Source organism: Dromiciops gliroides, chromosome 2 (assembly GCF_019393635.1).
Source record: "Dromiciops gliroides isolate mDroGli1 chromosome 2, mDroGli1.pri, whole genome shotgun sequence".
NCBI lineage: Eukaryota > Metazoa > Chordata > Mammalia > Microbiotheria > Microbiotheriidae > Dromiciops > Dromiciops gliroides.
This window is the reverse complement of record NC_057862.1, coordinates 675,016,832-675,035,695: the sequence shown is the minus strand read 5'-3', so window position 1 is coordinate 675,035,695 and position 18,864 is coordinate 675,016,832.

Below are 18,864 nucleotides of genomic sequence, written 5' to 3'. Positions count from 1 at the left end.
AGGAGGAACAGCTCAGTGGATGCTGGGATAGTGAGGAAGGTTGTTTTGGGGCATCATAAACCCAGGCATCTAAAGGCAACCAGGTGGGGCAGTAGAGAGAAGGAAGGAAATTAACCTTAATGAAGCACCTACTATGTGCCAGGCACTATGCTAAGTGCTTTACAAATACTACCTCATTTGATCCTCATTGAGCTCTATCTTCTTGCATCCTGTAGCAGTGATGGACTTGGAGTCAAGAAAACCCGAATTCAAATCCCACCCTAAACCCTCACTTAGTTGTGTCACCCTGGGTAAGTCACTCATTCCCTCTTTGGCTATAAAATGAGAATAATAACAACAGCTCCCTTATAGGTTGTTCTGAAGATAAAATGAGGTCGCATATGTAAAGTACTATAGAAATGGGACAGCTAGGTGGCGCAGTGGATAGAGCACCGGCCCTGGATTCAGGAGGACCTGAGTTCAAATCCGGCCTCAGACACTTAACACTTACTAGCTGTGTGTCCCTGGGCAAGTCACTTAACCCCAATTGCCTCCCTAAAAAAAAAAAGTGCTATAGAAATGCGATTTTTGTTGTTACTGTTGCTATTGCTGCTTGAAGGGACCTTGAAGATCATCTTGTCCAACCACCTCATTTTTACAGAGAAGGAAACCAAGACCCAAAGGAGGGGAAACGACTTGTCCAGGGTCACACAGCTACTCAGCGTCAAAGCTGGGATCTGAGCCCTACTCTTCTTGACTCTTAAATCCAGCCCTCTCTGTGCTCTCATGCCATGCTGGGAAAAGGGGAGGGTCTTCCCTTGCTTGTTTAGGGAACGAATGTCTTTGTGACCAAGCCCCATCACCAGCCCCTTGGCCCCTGGATTTTCCCATGACTAGCTCCCTGAAGTGAAGAAGAAAGGAGAAGGTTTAGAAAAGCAACTGGCTGGCTCAGCTCAGCAGGGCCTTTACCCCCCCACACACACACACACACAGCCTGGCTGCCACCCAGCCAGGGAGAGGAGGGGAGTAGAGAGGCAGACCAAGCCCAGGGAGATAGGAGGCACCGTCTCTAAATTCACCAAACTGCTTTGCACTGATAGAACTTTTCATTTCTATTTATGTATTGATTTCGTTTCAGTTTCCCTCCTTTTTTCACTATCACACTCACACAACCAAATGGTGTTATTATTTTGCTTTTTAGCCCCAATTTACCCAGAGGTGTTTCTTTGTTTTTTCCTCTTCAGGGTTTAGGACTCTTCGGAAGGGAATTTGGTATTCCAAGTCAGCTTGGAATCATAGGCACATATATATAGGACTGGAGAAGAAGTGACACATCCATAGTGCTGGACTTGGAGTCAGGAAGACCTGGGTCCAAATTCTGCCTTATTCTCTTACTAACTGTGTCACTCTGGGCAAATGACTTCACCGCTCTGTGCCTCAGTTTCCTCATTTGTAAAGTGAGGAGATTAGACTTGACCACCCATAAAGTCCCTTCTACCTCTAAATTTACAAGCCAATGTTCCTACGATCTTCACCAAACTCCGTCATTTTACAAATAACAAACTCAGGGCAAGAACTTCAAGTGACTTGTGTACATGGCACATCCAAGATTTCAACTCTGCTCCTCTGGCTCCAAGCCAGGGGCTACCAGACTGGAGATTCAGGCTCTTGCCAAGGGTGCCCTTCCCACCCACTGAAAATGTCAACTGAATGGTAATCCTAATTCCATCCACTCCAATTCTCGTTTCCATTCAGAGGCTCTTTGGTTTTCTTTTTGGATATCAGCAATCTGTGTGATCAAGTGTCAACACAGAGGATCTGGGTTCAAATTCCAGTTCATCTGCTTACTACCTTCTGGAAACCACCTAGAGTCATAGATTTCATTCTGGAACTGCTCTTCCAGGCCTTTGAGTCCAACTCCTTATTTCAGAGTTGAAAAAACTGAGAGAGGAGTTGAATGACTTGGGTAGGGTCACACATTATCTGAGGTAGGATTTGTTTGTTTTTTGAGGGTCCGTGGGGGTGAAGTGACTTGCCCAGGGTCACACAGCTAGTAAGTGTCAAGTGTCTGAGGCCGGATTTGAACTCAGTTACTCCTGAATCCAGGGCCGGTGCTTTATCCACTGTGCCACCTAGCCGCCCCCTGAGGTAGGATTTGAACCCAGGTCCTGCTGTCTCTAAGTCTACTCTGCCCAGGCTTCTTCCTTGTAAAAGAGAGGGGTTAGACTACATGACCTCCCGAGTGCTTTCCAGTTCCTGATTTATCTATGATCCTACCTTTCCAACCCTGTCCCTAACGAGTCTTCCCATCCTTGACACTCCAGCTGAATTGGATTCCTAGAACATGACCTGTAGTTTCCCTCCTTCCATGCCTTTGCTCACTCAGTTCCTCCTACCTAACCTTCTTTCCCCACCCTCCCCTTTCAAAATCCCACCCATCCTTCAAGGTCCCGCCTAAACATTAGATTCTTCAGAAGGTTTTGTTCTCTGATCCTTCCCAGCACTACATTAACAAAGCATTTTGTGTCTCTCCATTCTCTCATCTTTTGTCCATCAACAAGCATTTATTATGTACCTACTGTGTGCTGGTCACTGTGCCTCAGCAGATAAACATTTATTAAATACCTACTGTGTGCTGGGCACTGTGCCTCAGTGGATGAACATTTATTAAATACCTACTGTGTGCTGGGCACTGTGCCTCAGTGGATGAGCATTTATTAAGTACCTACTATGTGCTGGGTACTGTGCCAATCACTGGGGATACTACACACAAAAAAAGGCATAAGACAGTGGCTGCTCTCAAGCAGTTCATTGTCTCATGGGAAGACAACAACGTATAAACAAGATCTATTATAAGCAAAGTTGGAAAGAATTGACAAGGGAAGGTGCTAGAATTAAGAGGGCATCTATCTGTGTCCAACTGTCTTTTCTAGACTCCTAGCAGATTTCATGACTTGGCACCTTTGGTCTGCTCTCTGGGTTTGTCTTGGGCTTTCTCACACCAATCTTTTTGGTTCATTCCTCCCTCCACTCACAGTCTCCCTTTGGAACATCTGAAATCAACTCCACAAAAAAAAAAAGGGGGGGGGTAAATGCACAGTTTCCATATAATCATTTAGGGTAACAAGATGTTAGGAGATAAAACTCACTTTATTTTTATTCTTTGAGGAAAAATAATGACTATTTTTCACCAGTTATATCTAAGACTTGAATGACAACAGGCGAAATTTGTGTGATACTGCTAATGGCCCAGTATTTTAAGGTCTGCAACGCAAGTTTTAGCAGAGATGAGCTCTTTTGATTGTTCTCCACTCAAAGGCTTCAAAAGGCTGAGGTCATGGGGCTGTAGAATTGATGATGGGATTCCCGATTTAGAACTGGAAGGGACCTTAGAGGCCGTCAGATAGGATTGGTTTTATTTAATAGAGCAGACAACACAGTTTCCATAGCAACGAGGACCACTTATTTTCCCAGAGGATGGGAGCTATTTTAATTGGTTATAGGATCCTAGATTTTCTGTGTTTCTCAGCAAAAGAATAATATTGGGTGTGAGCTTGGGTGATGGGTTGAATAGTTATTAGCCCAAAACAGAACTGATCCTGGAAATAGCTAAGGGGGTGGCGAATCTTATATGTGTATGTGTTTATGGATGGGTATATATACACATATGTACAATACACATTTATAACATACATGCATATACATTATATGTATATATACATACCTACATGATACATATACACACCCCTTTATAATATGCACATATGTGTAGATACATCATATATACATATAAGTATATTTTATGTATGTATGTTTTATATATATATATATATATATATATGTTCAGACCTACAAACATTGATTAAATGTGGGGAAAAACCCCAAAACTTAAAATTATTTCATTTATTTCTTTATTTTTAAGCTGGGTTTCCCTCTCTTGTCCACGTTGGCAGTACAATGATTACTCATAGCCCCAGCCCCACTGCTGAAGGGCATAGTAGTTTTTTTGTTTTGTTTTGTTTTGTTTTTAGTGAGGCAATTGGGGTTAAGTGACTTGCCCAGAGTCACACAGCTAGTAAGTGTTAAGTGTCTGAGGCCGGATTTGAACTCAGGTCCTCCTGACTCCAGGGCCGGTGCTCTATCCACTGCGCCACCTAGCTGCCCCAGGGCATAGTAGTTTTGACCTCATCTGATCTAGGCTGGTCTTCCCCTCCTTAGACAACCTGGTGGCCCTTCCTTCCCCCTCCCAGGGGCTCAGCTCATTGGTGCCAGACATGGTGTGGGCCCCCAGTTCCCATTAGCCCCACTGCAGCTCAGAACTCCTGAGCTCAAGCAATGCACCAGGGAGGCTCAAGCCTCCCTCTAGCGGGGTTGTGAGCTACTGATATGGTTGTAGGTCATTTTAGCCTTGGTGATATCCCTCAGCACTGAGGAGTTGCTAAGTAGGGACTTTTAGGAGAAATGAAAGTCCGTGGGGTTGACCAGGGATGTTGTTTTAAATCTAGAAGGAAGGGAATCATCGGACCACTGATTTAGAGCCGGAAGGGACATTGTCAAGATGTTGTTGTTAAGTAGTATATGACTCTCTGTGACCCCATTTGGGGTTTTCATGTCAAAGGCGCTGGAGCAATTTGCTATTTCCTTCTCTAGCTCATTTTATAGCAGATGAAACTAAGGCAGACTGGGTTAAGTGACTTGCCCAGGGTCATCTAGTTATTAAGTGGCTGGGGCCAGATTTGAATTCAGGAAGATGAGTTTTCTAGTTCCAAGCCCAGTGCTCTATCCACTGAGCCACCCAGCTGTCCTGGAAGGGACATTAGCGTTCATCTAGTCCAGCTGCCTGAGATCCCAAGAAGACAGATGAAGCAACATGCCCAAAGTTACCCAGGTAGCAAGTAGCATCCCTGGCACCCAGGTGATACAGTGGATAGAATGCTAGGCTTGGAGTCAAAAAGATCTAAATTCAAATACAGCCTCAGACACTAGCTGTGTGACCCTGGGTAAGTCACTAAAATTCTGTTTCCTCAACAGCAAAATGTGAGGATCAAATGAGATCTTTTTGCAAAGTGCCTGAGGGTACATTTCTACCTGAATGTCCTTTGGGAGACTCCAGTTCAACACATTCAAAATGATTGTTCTCTTTCTCCCCAAACCAGTTTTGACTTCTGATAGCTACTCTTTGAATCTGCATTAGGTCAAAGCTTACAGAAATACTTTTGGAACAAGCAGATATCATTTTACTGAGTAGCAACGAAGGCCGACAATATGTATATACTAGAATTTGTAGAATGGAACCCAAATAGAGTCTATGAAATGGTAAGATGCAAGAGTGAAATCTCTTGCTCAAGTGGGCAACATCTGCACGAACCCAGCCAACAATAAAAAAGCATTCAACAAATGGCTGAGCCACACGGATTTGTTTGTGGGAATGGAGAATTATGACTGTTCCTTAAGGAGACCAGAATAACTGCCAATGTAGTTAGTTAGTCAGGTGTGAGATTCAAAATTGGATATACGAGCATTAAACTCCCCCTTTTTCCCATTTATATATGTATCTCCCAGACCACTAAGAAAAAGAAGCCTCTGAGCTTTAATCTGTGACCGATTAGTTTTTATTGCCTGGGAATTAATTAGATAACAAAAGGTGATACCAATTAGGGAAATAGGGAAGTAGAAATACAAATGAATAATCTTAGATCTAAGCTTAGTCTATTTTCCTTTATAAAACTCACCGAATCCCAAACTGCCCGCCAGGCTAAGAACCAGCACACCCAGAGCCAAACACAAGCCACGTGTTTCCTCTCACCTGCGCATGCCACCATGGCTAAGTTTTTTTTGTTTTTTTGGTTTTTTGCAGGCAATGGGGGTTAAGTGACTTGCCCAGGGTCACACAGCTAGTAAGTGTCAAGTGTCTGAGGCTGGATTTGAACTCAGGTCCTCCTGAATTCAGGGCCGGTGCTTTAACCACTGCGCCATCTAGCTGCCCCACAGCTAAGTTTTAAAAGCCAGAGAGAGAGTGAACTTCCGTTCGTCCCTCAGTTTTAAGCTGGTGTCCTGGAAGTCCCTTGCGGTCTCCTCCCCAAAAGGGAGATCCTTCAAAAGCTGCTTAAGTAGCATGCACTCAACTCTCAAATGATTCAGCTAAAACTTCATATATATATATATATATATATATATATATATCTTTACCACAAATAATTTTTTTTACCACATAGGCAATCAATGAGGATTTATTGAGAGCTTCTCTGAATAGACACCTAGCACCATTATAATGAACCTCTGGATGGGAGACTTGGAGAGAATCAGGCTTCCCAAGAAGGGGCAAATTGGCCTAGATCAAAAAAAAAAAGGAGCAGGTCAAAGCTTTTGTGCCCATCAGCAGAAGGGTCAGGCCTGTGAGTAGCCACTGCACTTATACCCAGAGGAGGCAGGGAGACCCCAGCATCTCCTCCTTCTAAAGAGAGGGAAAGACAGAGAGAGAGAGAGACAGAGATAGACAGAGAAAGAGACATAGAGAGAGAGATAGAGACAGAGAGACAGAGAGAGACATGGAGAGAGACAGAGAGAGAGACAAAGAGACAGTGAGAGATAGAGCGGGAGAGAGCAAAAGAGAGAGCGTGAGAGAGAGCTGACTTTTTTTTTGAGAACTGACTTTGTGTCATCTCATTATTGGGGACAAAAAAGAAGTTTGTTGAGTGTGGTCAGACCCACAGTTCAGGGAAATCACTTTGTTAGCTAGATGAAGGTTGGATTGCAGTGTGGAGAGACTTGAAACCATTAGAAGACTATGGCGGGGGAGGGGGGGGGCAGCTAGATGGCACAGTGGTTAAAGCACCGGCCCTGGATTCAGGAGACCTGAGTTCAAATCCGGCCTCAGACACTTGACACTTAAGTCACTTAACCCCCATTGCCTGCAAAAAAAAGACTATGGTGGGGCAGCTAGATGGCTCAGTGGATAAAGCACCATTGACAAGTCACTTAACCCCAGTTTGCCTCACCAAAAAAAAAAGACAGTCCAGATGATCCTCAGTACCCTGAGTGATCTCTGGTGGTGACCTTCCTATACCCCATTCCAGAAGATAGCCTCATCCTGGCAGCAATGCCAGCTTTGGAAATGTAGTACCAATGCTATATAGGAACTGAGCTAAGTTTTGAATTTACTCCCCCAGAGAATAAGATGGCATAAGGTATTGTTTGTACATTTGCTCTTCCTGTGTCTTTGAAGCAAACATTTCTTCATTAGAAAGCTAATTGATGTTAAGGGATTAAATGGAACTGGGGTACCAGTTATTAGCCTCTCTGGCTTCTGACTGACCTTGTGCATTCTGGGCATAAAAGTAATTGACTATAATTTCTCACTGAATTTCTTGATCATTGTTTGGTCTGACTGGAACTTTGGAGTTTTGCTGGAGCAAGTATGTAGGAGCTGAGCAATCAGCCCCCACCCAGGCTGCCCTCCTGACTGGAGCATGCATGCCCCGAATGAGAAGTCACAGGGACTGAGTTCATATTCTGCCTCTGGTACTTAATTACTTTTGTAACCTTGGGCAAGGGACTGAATTTCTCTCACCTTGTGTTTTCTTCATCTATAAAACAAGAGGGTGGGGGCAGCTAGGTGGCGCAATGGATAGAACACCGGCCCTGGATTCAGAAGGACCTGAGTTCAAATTCAGCTCAGACACTTAACACTTACTAGCTGTGTGACCCTGGGCAAGTCATTTAACCCCAATTGCCTCATCAAACAACCCACAAGAAAAACAAAACAAGAGGGGTGTGGTGGGGGGGTGTTGAGGGGCATCCCGGCATAATGGAGAGCTGGCCTGGATTCAAATCCTCCTTCTAACACATAGTAGGTTTGTAATCCCAGCCAAGTGACAACCTTTCAGGGGCAACTCTAGGCAGGTAAATTAGAGATAAGGTGCTAGATGTGCATTAGTAGAGGGAGTTACCACACTGGGAGGTCCTGGCACTATTTCTCCAACTCCGAGCACAGTGACTTACACATAGTAGGCACTTAATAAATGTTTGCTGCATTAAGTCATATAGGGAAGCAAAGCTCATAGTCAGATTTTTCCCCCAGGCCGGACACTTCCTTAGGATGAAAGGGTCACAGATTTGAAGGGACTTTAGAGGTAAGTAGTTGTGGACTGATTGGTCAGTGAAAAAGATGCTTTGAAAGCTGTAGCTAACGGATGCCTGGAGTCGTACAAGGAGAATGTAAGAAAGGAAGGAAATAAGCATTTATTAAGCACCTACTATCTGCCAGGCGCTGTGTTAAGTACTTTTTTATAAATACTATCTCATTTGATCTGTGAGGTAGGTGCTATTATCATCGTCCATATTTTATAGCCGAGGAAACAGGCAGGAAGAGATTAAGTGACTAGTCTGAAGCCAGATGTGAACCCAGCTATAGTGGCTCCAGGTCTAGTGCTCTAGCCACTGCACCACCTGGTTGCTTCTCTATACCTTTGACTTAGTATTTGGTTCTTTTTTTTTTTTCTAGCTCTATAATTTTTGGGGCAGTTTTAAGTAGATTAATTTAGGTGGAATTGCCATTTTTATTATATTGACAGCCTACCCATGAGCAATTAATGTTTTTCCAGTTGTCTAGATCTCATTTTATTTGTATGAAAGGTGTTTTGTAATTGTATTCATATAGTCTCTGGGTTCATTTTGGCAGGGAGACTCCTGAGTATTTTGTAAATGTCTACAGTTATTTTAAACGGAGTTTCTCTTTCTCTTCCTGCTGGACTTTGTTAGTAATATATAGAAATGTTGATGATTTATGTGGGTTTATTTTATATCCTGTGACATTGCTAAAGTTGTTCATTATTTCCACTACTTTTTCAGCTGATTCTCTAAGAATACCATCATATCATCTGCAAAGAGTGATAGTTTTGTTTCCTCATTGCCTATTGCAATTCCCTTCTTTTTCTTCTCTTATTGCTATAGCTAGCATTTCTAGTACAATATTGAATAATAGTGGTGATAATGAGCGTCTTTGCTTCGGCCCTGATCTTTTCAGGAAGGCTTTTAGCTTATTCCCATTACAGATGCTTGCTGATGATTTTAGATAAATATTACTTATTTTAAGGAAAGCCCCATTTATTCCTATGCTCTCTAGTGTTTTCAATAGGAATGGGCGTTGTATTTTGTCAAAAGCTTTCTCTGCACCTATTGAGATAATCATATGGTTTCTGTTGGTTTTAGTATTGATGTGGTCAATTATCCTGATAGTTTTTCTAATATTGAACCAGCCCTGCATTCCTGGTATAAATCCTACCTGGTCATAATGTATGATCTTTGTGATATATTGCTGTAATCTCTTTGCTAGTATTCTATTGAAAAATTTTTGCATCAATATTCATTAGGGAAATTGGTCTATAGTTTTCTTTCTCTGTTTTGGCTCTTCCTGGCTTAGGTATCAGCACCACATTTTTGTTGTAAAAGGAATTTGGTAGGACTCCACCCATTTCCCCAAATAGTTTATATAGTATTGGGATTAATTGTTCTATTAAACATTTGGTAGAATTTAATTGTGAATCCATCTGGCCCTGGGGATTTTTTCTTAGAGAGTTCATTGATGGCTTGTTCAATTTCTTTTTCTAAGATGAAGTTATTTCAGTATTTTATTTCCTCTTCTGTTAATCTGGGTAAATTATATTTTTGTAAATTGTCTTCCATTTTGCTTAGATTGTCAGATTTATTCGCATAAAATTGGGCAAAGTAGCTCCTAATAATTGCTTTAATTTCATCTTCATTATTTGCGAATTTACCCTTTTCATTTTTGTTTTTGTTTTTAAATCAAATTAACCAATGGTTTATCTATTTTATTGATGTTTTCCCATAAAACCAGCTCCTAGTTTTATTTATTAGTTCAATGGTTTTGTTACTCTCAATTTTATTAATCCCTCTTTTGATTTTCAGGATTTCCAATTTGATCTTTAATTAGGGATTTGGGGGGTTAAGTGACTTGCCCAGGGTCACACAGCTAGTAAGTGTTAAGTGTCTGAGGCTGCATTTGAACTCAGGTTCCTGAATCCAGGGCCAGTACTCTTTCTACTGTGCCACCTAGCTGCCCCTAATTAGGGATTTTTAATTTGTTCTTTTTCTAGGTTTTTTTTTTTTAGTTGCATGCCCAATTCATTGATCTGCTCTTTATTTTATTGATGTAAGCATTTAGCAATATAAATTTTCCTCTAAGTACTGTTTTGGTTACATCCCAAAGCTTTTTTTTTTTTTCCCGGGGGTTATGAGGGTTAAGTGACTTGCCCAGGGTCACACAGCTAGTAAGTGTCAAGAATGTGAGGTCACATTTGAACTCAGGTCCTCCTGAATCCAGGGCCAATGCTTTATCCACTGCACCACCTAGCTGCCCCCATATCCCATAACTTTTGATATGATATCTCATTGTCATTCTCTTTAATGATGAGTATCTAATTCTAAACTCATGGCATACAGCTTCCATTCCCCCCACCGACTCCCCAACCCAACATATCTAGATACTTCCCTTGCCTGTTGGAATGAAGCCAGGATTTGGAATCAATGGAGCTGGGTTTGAATCCCAGCTTGTCTGCTCATTACCTAGAACCATCCAGTCATAAAGAGTGGGAAGGGTTCTTAGAGATCACCTAGGTCAATCCCTTCCTTTTACAGACAAGGAACCAAGGCCCAGAGAGGACAAAGCTCACCCGGATTCTAAGGAGCAGAGACAGAATTCAAGCCCAAGAGGCCTGCGCTGAGTCCGCTAGACCACACTGTGTGACTCTGGGCCATGGATTTCCTCCAGTGTCTCTTCCAGCCCTAAATCCCAAGTTTAAATTAATTACAGGTAGCTTCCGGGGCAATGGGTTCCTCTGGGTTACTGCAAGTCCTCTAGGGTTAATGATTGCCTCACCGGCTGGAGCCTCCCCCAGGCAGGTTCCCTCCCTCTTCCCTACTTTTGATCTCTGGACTGGTATGCTGGGGTGGGGCTCTCCATCTGCCTGGAGGCATCAGAGAAAACTTGAGCCATCTGCTCTCCCTCCTTCCTAATCAGTCTCCAGCCACTTGCTCTGGCTCTGAGAGATATTGGGGAACACCCGACGTCAGGGGACCTGGGGAGGACACCCTGCCCCCACCAACTAATCACCTCCCTCCCTCCCTTCTCATTCCCACCAGGTGATACCCAGGGAAGAAGCTTATTTAACCGGGGGGGGGGGGGGGGGGGGCCCAAATGACAACTATTTGCATGAGATTACATAGGTTTGCATGGGGTGAGGGTTGATTTAAAATTAAAATGAAGAGTTCCTATAACCTTTCCCGTCCTTCTCCCTCCCTGGCCCCCTCCCAAGCCTTGCTGGTCTGGTCTGGTCAGGCCTGGCTCAGGTTGGAAGGGGTCAGTTGGGACTTTGGAATCCTACCCATTCCTTTTATAGTTGGGGAGAGGGGCAGCAAGGTGGTGCAGTGGATAGAGCACCGGCCATGCAGTCAGGAGGACCTGAGTTCAGATTTGACCTCAGACACTTGACACTTACTAGCTGTGTGACCCTGGGCAAGTCACTTAACCCCAATTGCCTCACCAAAGGGGGAAAAAAAAGATAAATAATATAGTTGGGGAGAGGGTCCTGGGGGACTTTCATCCTTCTAGGCATCTCCTCCTTTCCCATAGCTGGAGGTTGGATGGCAGCCTGTGGGAGAGGGGATTCCTATAAGGGAGGGGTTGGACTGAACCTTCTGAGGTCTCTTCCCACTCTGAAACTCTCCATGAGGGTGTTTAGGTAAGTGTCCTCTGCAGTTAGGGTCCCTGTGTGAAGGCACATTTCTCCTAATAGGGACCTAGGAGGGCATTGTCTTCATTTCCAGATGAGAAAACCGAGGGTCAGAGAGGTTAAGTGTCTGAGTTGGGATTTGAACCCAGGTCTTTCCGACCCCAGAGTCCAATGGACCTGTTCCTGTGCCCAGCTCTGTTGTAGGGGATAGGAGAGGAGAACCAAACCTTGTCTTCCTTGGAGATGGGGAAATTGACAGCCTAGACATTAACTAAGCTGCCGCAAAGTCCCCTGGATAAGCAGAAATGAGACTGAAGCCTAGCTCCCCCGACTCTAAATCTAGGGCTTATGAGACTAATTCCAGAAAAGGGAAACCCCTTGAGGTCGGGAAGGGCTTCATTTGTGCACTAGCCCATCTTAGGCAAGACTTAAGAGAGGCTTATTGATTGATTCCTCCCTCCCCTTGGCCTCTTTCAGACATTTGGCCTCCACAGTGCCAGGGACCCAGGTCCAGGTATTGGGAGGCTGGCCAAGTTCAAATTCCAGCTGTGAGACCCTTGTCAATCTCTCTAGTAGGTGCCGATGGGACCTTTGTGACCCCCGAGCCTTCTAGCTTTTAGCATTTTCCTGGGCTCTTTTCTAATCTAAAGGTCTGCTTTTTGTCATCAGAATTCACCGTTAAATCCGATAGTTTTGCTCCATTCCAAAAAGATTTTAATCTCTTTGCCTTGTCATCAGGAGCACACAAGTATTACTCATTCACGCCTAGGAGAGGTTGAACTTTGGGCTATGTGGCCTGGTTCTCACAAGTGCACCCAGATAACTTTCTTGGGAAGCAGGATCCATCACCCCACTCTCAGCAGTCTCCTGGGGAAAATCAAACAAGTATTTATTAAGCACCAGGCATTGTGCTAAGTCCTGGGGATACAAAGAGAGACAAGAAAGCAGTCTCTGTTCTCAGGTCTAATGCCACATGCAAACAACTCTGCACAAGTAAGATATAGACAGGAGATAATCAACAGCAGGTGGGACTTGAGCTCAGCTAATAACCTATTATGTGGGCAAGTCGGTTAACCCTCATTGCCCCGCAAAAAAAACACCAAACAAACAAATAAATGAATTAACAAATGAATGCATAAATAAATGGATAGATGGATAAATAAATAAGTAGATAAATAAGTGAATGAATAAATAAATAAGCAAATAAATAAATGAAGGAGTGGATGGATGAATGAATGAATGAATGAATAACCTATCATGTGAATGCCTCAACTGGCACTTACTGTTATCTGTCTAACACTCTGCATAGACCCCTGGCACAGACTAGACACTCAGGGTTTGGCTATGGCAGTGGTTAGCCATAGAAGGTTCTATGAGGAGGCTAAGGGGTGCATTGGCTAGAGAGAAGGAATTGGAATCAGGAAAGCTGAATTTGAATTCTGTTTCAGACAGTTACTAGCTTTGTGGCCCTGGACAAGCCATATAACCTCTCTCAACCTTAATTTCTTCATCCCTAAAATGGGGATAAAAACAGCACCCACCCACAGGGTTTAACATACAGAAAGTACTCTGTGAATATTAGCTATTGAACCACAAGCTACCAAGATTATGCCACACTTGACAAGTAGTCATCTAGCTTTTGTTTGAAAACCTCCCACTGAGGGCTTTGGAGTCACAAGACCTGGGTTCAAATCTCACCCATTTTATTCTGAGACCTTGGGCAAGTCCCTCAACATCTTGAGTTTCCTTATCGATGTCAAAAAGAGAATTGGATTAGATGATCAGGGTGGTCCCTACTAACTCTGAATCTAGAATCCCTGGTTTCTAGGACCGCACCCTTCAGGAGACAATTTGTTCCACTTTGGTTAAGAAGTGTTTTCATAAATCAAGACGACATTTGCCTCTATACAACTTCTGCCCATTGCTCCTTATCTAATTTCTCTTCAGTAATAGATGTTTGTTGTATGGAGATAAACTGAAAATCGAACTTAGACTTAAACCAAGCCCTGAAGCCTGATAACAAAGACCTTGCTGCATCTCCATGTAAAAAATAGAAATCTCAGGGTTCACAGGGTGCTCTGTTGGTTAGCAGCTTTCTGGAGACCAGAAGACCTGGGTCCACATGCCAGCTCTGACGTATACTAGTTGCTACCTGGTATAAGTTTCTGGGCCTCACTCTCCTCATCTGTACTATGGGGATGATCATCCTTGTTGACTGGGCTTAAATAGAGGCGTGCTGTTGTTAGCGGCAGCACTAGGGATTGATTGCTCACGCTCAGAAGCTGAGGTGGACTTCATCAGTCTAAAGCATCCCTTGTCCCAACCCGGGCGCTCCCCCTGGTGGCGGAAGAAAGAATGGCATGGCGTTTTCTCCCTGGAACAATTCCACCACGAAGATGTCTTTTTAAGGGCCAAAAATGTTGGCAGCCCCTAAGTGTGAGGATAGTTGTACTCTACGTCAGTTTCCTCCCATCTTGAGGTGGGCCTGGAGTGCACTCCCCCCATCCTCTCCACCTCATCTTTCTTTAGGTCCCAGCTCTGGTGCCTCTATCGTGCACATGTGTTGTTGTTAGTTGCTGTTGTTTAGTTATACAGTGGATAAAGCCCTGGCCCTGGAGTCAGGAGGACCTGAGTTCAAATCTCACCTCAGACACTAGTTGCACGACCCTGGGCAAGTCACTTAATCCCAATTGCCTTAAACATCCCGGACCATCTCCAGTCATCCTGATATCAATCTTGACACTGGATTCAGATGGCTCTGGAGGAGAGAGCGAGGCTGGTGACCTTTCAAAGCCCTCCCTCACTTAAATCCAATTCATTTCGAGCCATGACATCACCCTGATGTCTTCAAGAAGGAAGGATAAACACATATTTTAGTTATTTTCAGGTCATTGTGACCCCCCCCCCCGGCCCACCCCACCCCCATTTGAAAGGATCTTAGAGGTGAGCTATTCCAACCCTTTCATTTTGCAGATGCAGAAAGAGAATTTCAGGAAGGTGATCACAGACTCATCATGGACCAAGGCAGGGACTGTCAGAGGAGAGAAGGGGGAGTTTACTAGAGATGTCATAAAGGTAGAAACAACAGAGCTTGGACACGGATTGGATAGCAGGGTGAGAGAGATTTGAGTCCAGGATGACACATGTTTTTGTGAGACTGGGTACCTGGGAGGTTGGTGGAGCCCACACAGTAATAAGGGAATTAGGAAGAGGGGAGGCTTTGGGGGGAAAGATAGTAAATTCAGTCTTGGACAAGTTGAGTTTAAGATATCTATGAAGGGGGCAGCTAGATGGCACAGGTCCTCCTGAATCCAGGGCTGGTGCTCTCTCCACTACGCCACCTAGCTTCCCCCAATTTCTAGTTTTTTGCCACCACAAAGAGAGCTGCTAGAAATATTTTAGAACATGCAGGTTCTTTCCCTTTTTTTTCTGATCACTTTGGGAAATTGCTGGGTCAAAGGGGTTTTTATACCTCTCTGGGCATAATTCTAGATTGCTCTCCAAAATGGTTGGATTAGTTCACAGTTCCACCAGCGTTGTATTGGTGTCCCAATTTTTCTACATCCCCTCTGACATTTGTCAATTTCCCCTTCTATCATTTTAGCCAGTCTGATGGGTGTGAGGGGGGTCATTGATTCTACAGTAGTCTCAGAGTCGATGCAGGGAAAAGTCAGATCTTTCTCCATTTCCCCAATACCTATGTGTTCACAGACATTATAATAGAATTTGTTATTTTGTTACTCACATGTTTTCTAGTAAACTGAATTTTGCCCCAGTCTGGGCTTAAGTAGATATAAATATGGTATAAATATGAGGTTAGGCAGAGAATGCAATTTCTGCCAACATGTTAGATATTTTCCTCACTGAAGGCTTGGGGTGATTGTGATTGAACAGAGAACTTTTCATCTAAAATAAAATTTGAAATTCCTAAGGTGGAAGAGGAGAGAACCAGGTGGATCTGAGGGGGACATTTTATTGCCTGCAGGCTTAAAGTGAACTCATTATTTGCAACCTCCAGTTGGGTTCATTTATATCATCTATCTCTAGTTAACTCCTCGTCTCTTTGTGGTTGAGGCAAAAGTTTAGGCAACAGAAGAGCAGATTACATCATGGTATCTGGAAATAGACAGACATTGGGGAGGGAAATTGGAGAAAAAATTGACCTTTTCTTGGGATTTCCCTCCATCTGGGTCTTTTCCTCTGAGATGTCTATAGAACTAAAGATTCTCCTCAAAGGTTGACTGGGCATTTGATTGTTGTTTTTAGCACAGTTCAGACATTCCCTTGCTCCCTCTTTGTTCCATATCCAGGATTCCAGATCCTTAGAATCTCCTCTCCATCCCCACTTTCTTCCTTCTGAGATAGCTTCTCCTTCTTATGCAAATTGCTTAGGGTAGGATCCAGTCTCTCTCTCTCTCTCTCTCTCTTGCAGGCAATGGGGGTCAAGTGACTTGCCCAGGGTCACACAGCTAGCAAGTGTCAAGTGTCTGAGGCTGGATTTGAACTCAGGTCCTCCTGACTCCAGGGCCGGTGCTCTATCCACTGCACCACCTAGCTGCCCCAAGTCTCTCCTAAAGTGGCTTTGATTGATTCTGGGACGTATACAGGCCCTGTTTACACTTAGTTCCTCTTATTTGAGTCAATCAAAAGGTGCTCTTTCCTATTCTAGTCGCCAGTACCAGATGGGGTGGTTTTAAAACACCCTTACACCAGGTCATCTGTCTCCTAAGCCAGAACCCTTTCCCCTGAAGGAAGCTGCCTCTTTCTGAGCCAAATCCAATTGAGTGGTATCTACAACTTGAGACTATACAGATCATGTCACATCATAAGCTACAATGAACTCAGTAATTCTTTTAAATTAACTGATATTTGGGGCAGCTGGTGGCACAGTGGATAAAGCACCGGCCCTGGATTCAGGAGTACCTGAGTTCAAATCCAGCCTCAGACAGTTGACACTCACTAGCTGTGTGACCCTGGGCAAGTTACTTGACCCCCATTGCCCTGCAAAAAAAAAAAAATTAACTGATATTTTATTAGCTAACATACATTTGAAAAAAAAATTAACTGATATTTTATTAGCTAACATACATTTGAAAAAAAAAAAAGTCCAAGATCTATGTAGGGGACAGAGTATTTATTTAGCCACTAGAAGGTGTGTTTGTTTATCTGACCGACAGTCTGAGATGGTTGGGCCTGTATTAGAGCTTTCAGCATTTCAAGCCTGGCTGAACTAAAGGAAGTTTCCATCTTAGAAGGGCTTAGAAGTTTACAGTAAAGATTCCCCCCTCCCCCATTTGGCTCTCTTCTAATTTTGGTTTTGGTTAAATTGATTTTATTTGTGCAACAGCCCTTCTAAGGTTTTGATATTTGCATGTAAGAGGACAGAAAATCCAAACTCCTTCCAGAGAGGTTCAGCTAGGTAGTGCAATGGAGAGAGTGCTGGCTCTCAGGTCAGGAAGAACTGAGTTCAAAACCAGCCTCAGACACTTACTAGGTGTGTGACTCTGGACAAGTCACTTCACCCTGCTTGCCTCAGTTTCCTCATCTGTAAAATCAGCTGGAGGAGGAAATGGCAAACCACTCCAATATCTTTGCTAAGAAAACCCCAAATGGGGTCACGGAGAGTCAGACACAACTCATTGACCAACACTCAGGAAGGCATTCAAATTAAGGGATACTGAGAAAGGCATTTCGTAGATGGGATGTTAGCCAAAATTTGGAGGAAGCCAAGGGAGCTGGGAGGTGAAGAAGAGACTGATTCACCCTTGCTGTTCAGTACAGAGCTATTTGTACAAAAATTATTTACAGCAGTTCTTTTTTTTGTGGTAGCAAAGATATGGAAATGGAGGGGATGTCTAACAACTGGGGAATGGCTAAACAACTTATGGGATAAAATTGTGATGGAATTTGTTGTTGGTGAGTCGTTTCAGTCATGTCTGGTTCCTTGTGACCCCATTTGGGGTTTTCTCAGCAAAGATACTGGAGAGGTTTGCCATTTTCTTCTCCAGCTCACTTTACAGATGAGAAAACTGAAGCAAACAGGGTGAAGTGACTTGCCCAGGGTCACATAGCTAGTAAGTGAACTCATGATGAGTCTTCCTGACCCTAGCCCAGGTGCTCTATCCACTGCTCTACCCAGGTGTCATGGGGTGGAATGGTCAATAATATTGACTAGGAGGATGATTTTAGAAAAACCTGGAAAGATTTACATGAACTATCATAAAGTGAAGTGAGCAGAACCAGGAGAACATTGTACAGAGTAACGGCAGTATTGTACCATGATCAGTTGTGAATGTCTTAACTATTCTCCACAATACAGCATTCTAATTCAATTCCAAAGGACTCATGATGAAAAATGCTGTTTGTCTCAGAGAAAGAACCAATGGCATCTGAATGCAGATCAAAGGATATGAGTTTTCACTTTATTTTTTTGTAGGTTTTTTTGGGAGAGGGTTTGTGTTTTTTTTCACAACATGACTAATACGGAAATGTTTTGTATAATTGCACAGGTATAACCTAGATCAAATTGCTTACCATCTTGGGGGGGGTGTGTGTGGAGGAAAGAATTTGGAATTCAAAATTTTTAAAAAATGAATTATTGTTTTTACATGCAGTGTAACAAACATTTACTGTTTTTCCTATGGGCAATGGAGCCCTTGTCTTCGGGGGCTTACAATCTAATTAGAGGTAGAACATTGTTTGGAGGAGTTCAAAGGGTGATCCAAACATCATGAGATGAGGCACCCAAGATTTCAATTCGGAAACGCCCTTACAAGGGTTAGTCAAGGCTCCCCTTTTACAGATGGGGGAATTGAGGCCGGGAGAAGAAAGGTCATGCAAGTAGCGGTGGGAGCCAAGCGGAGTGTGGGGTCTGCACAGGAGGAAGCTGCCCAAGAAGCGGCTGCTGGCAGTCACGTGGAGGGCTGGAGAGGTTTTGCTCCCAGGGGTAATAGGGAGCCAGTGCAGGACTGGGAGCAGGAAGGGGGGTGGTCAGACTCATGGCTTGGTAGAATTACTGTGAGGCGAAAGTGGAAGGGCATTCCCTTGGAAGACCCATCCGGCTCTACTCGGCCCAGGGACGCCTCAAGGACCCGTTCCCCAAGCCGCTACCCCAGCTCCCCTTCCCGCGGCCTTT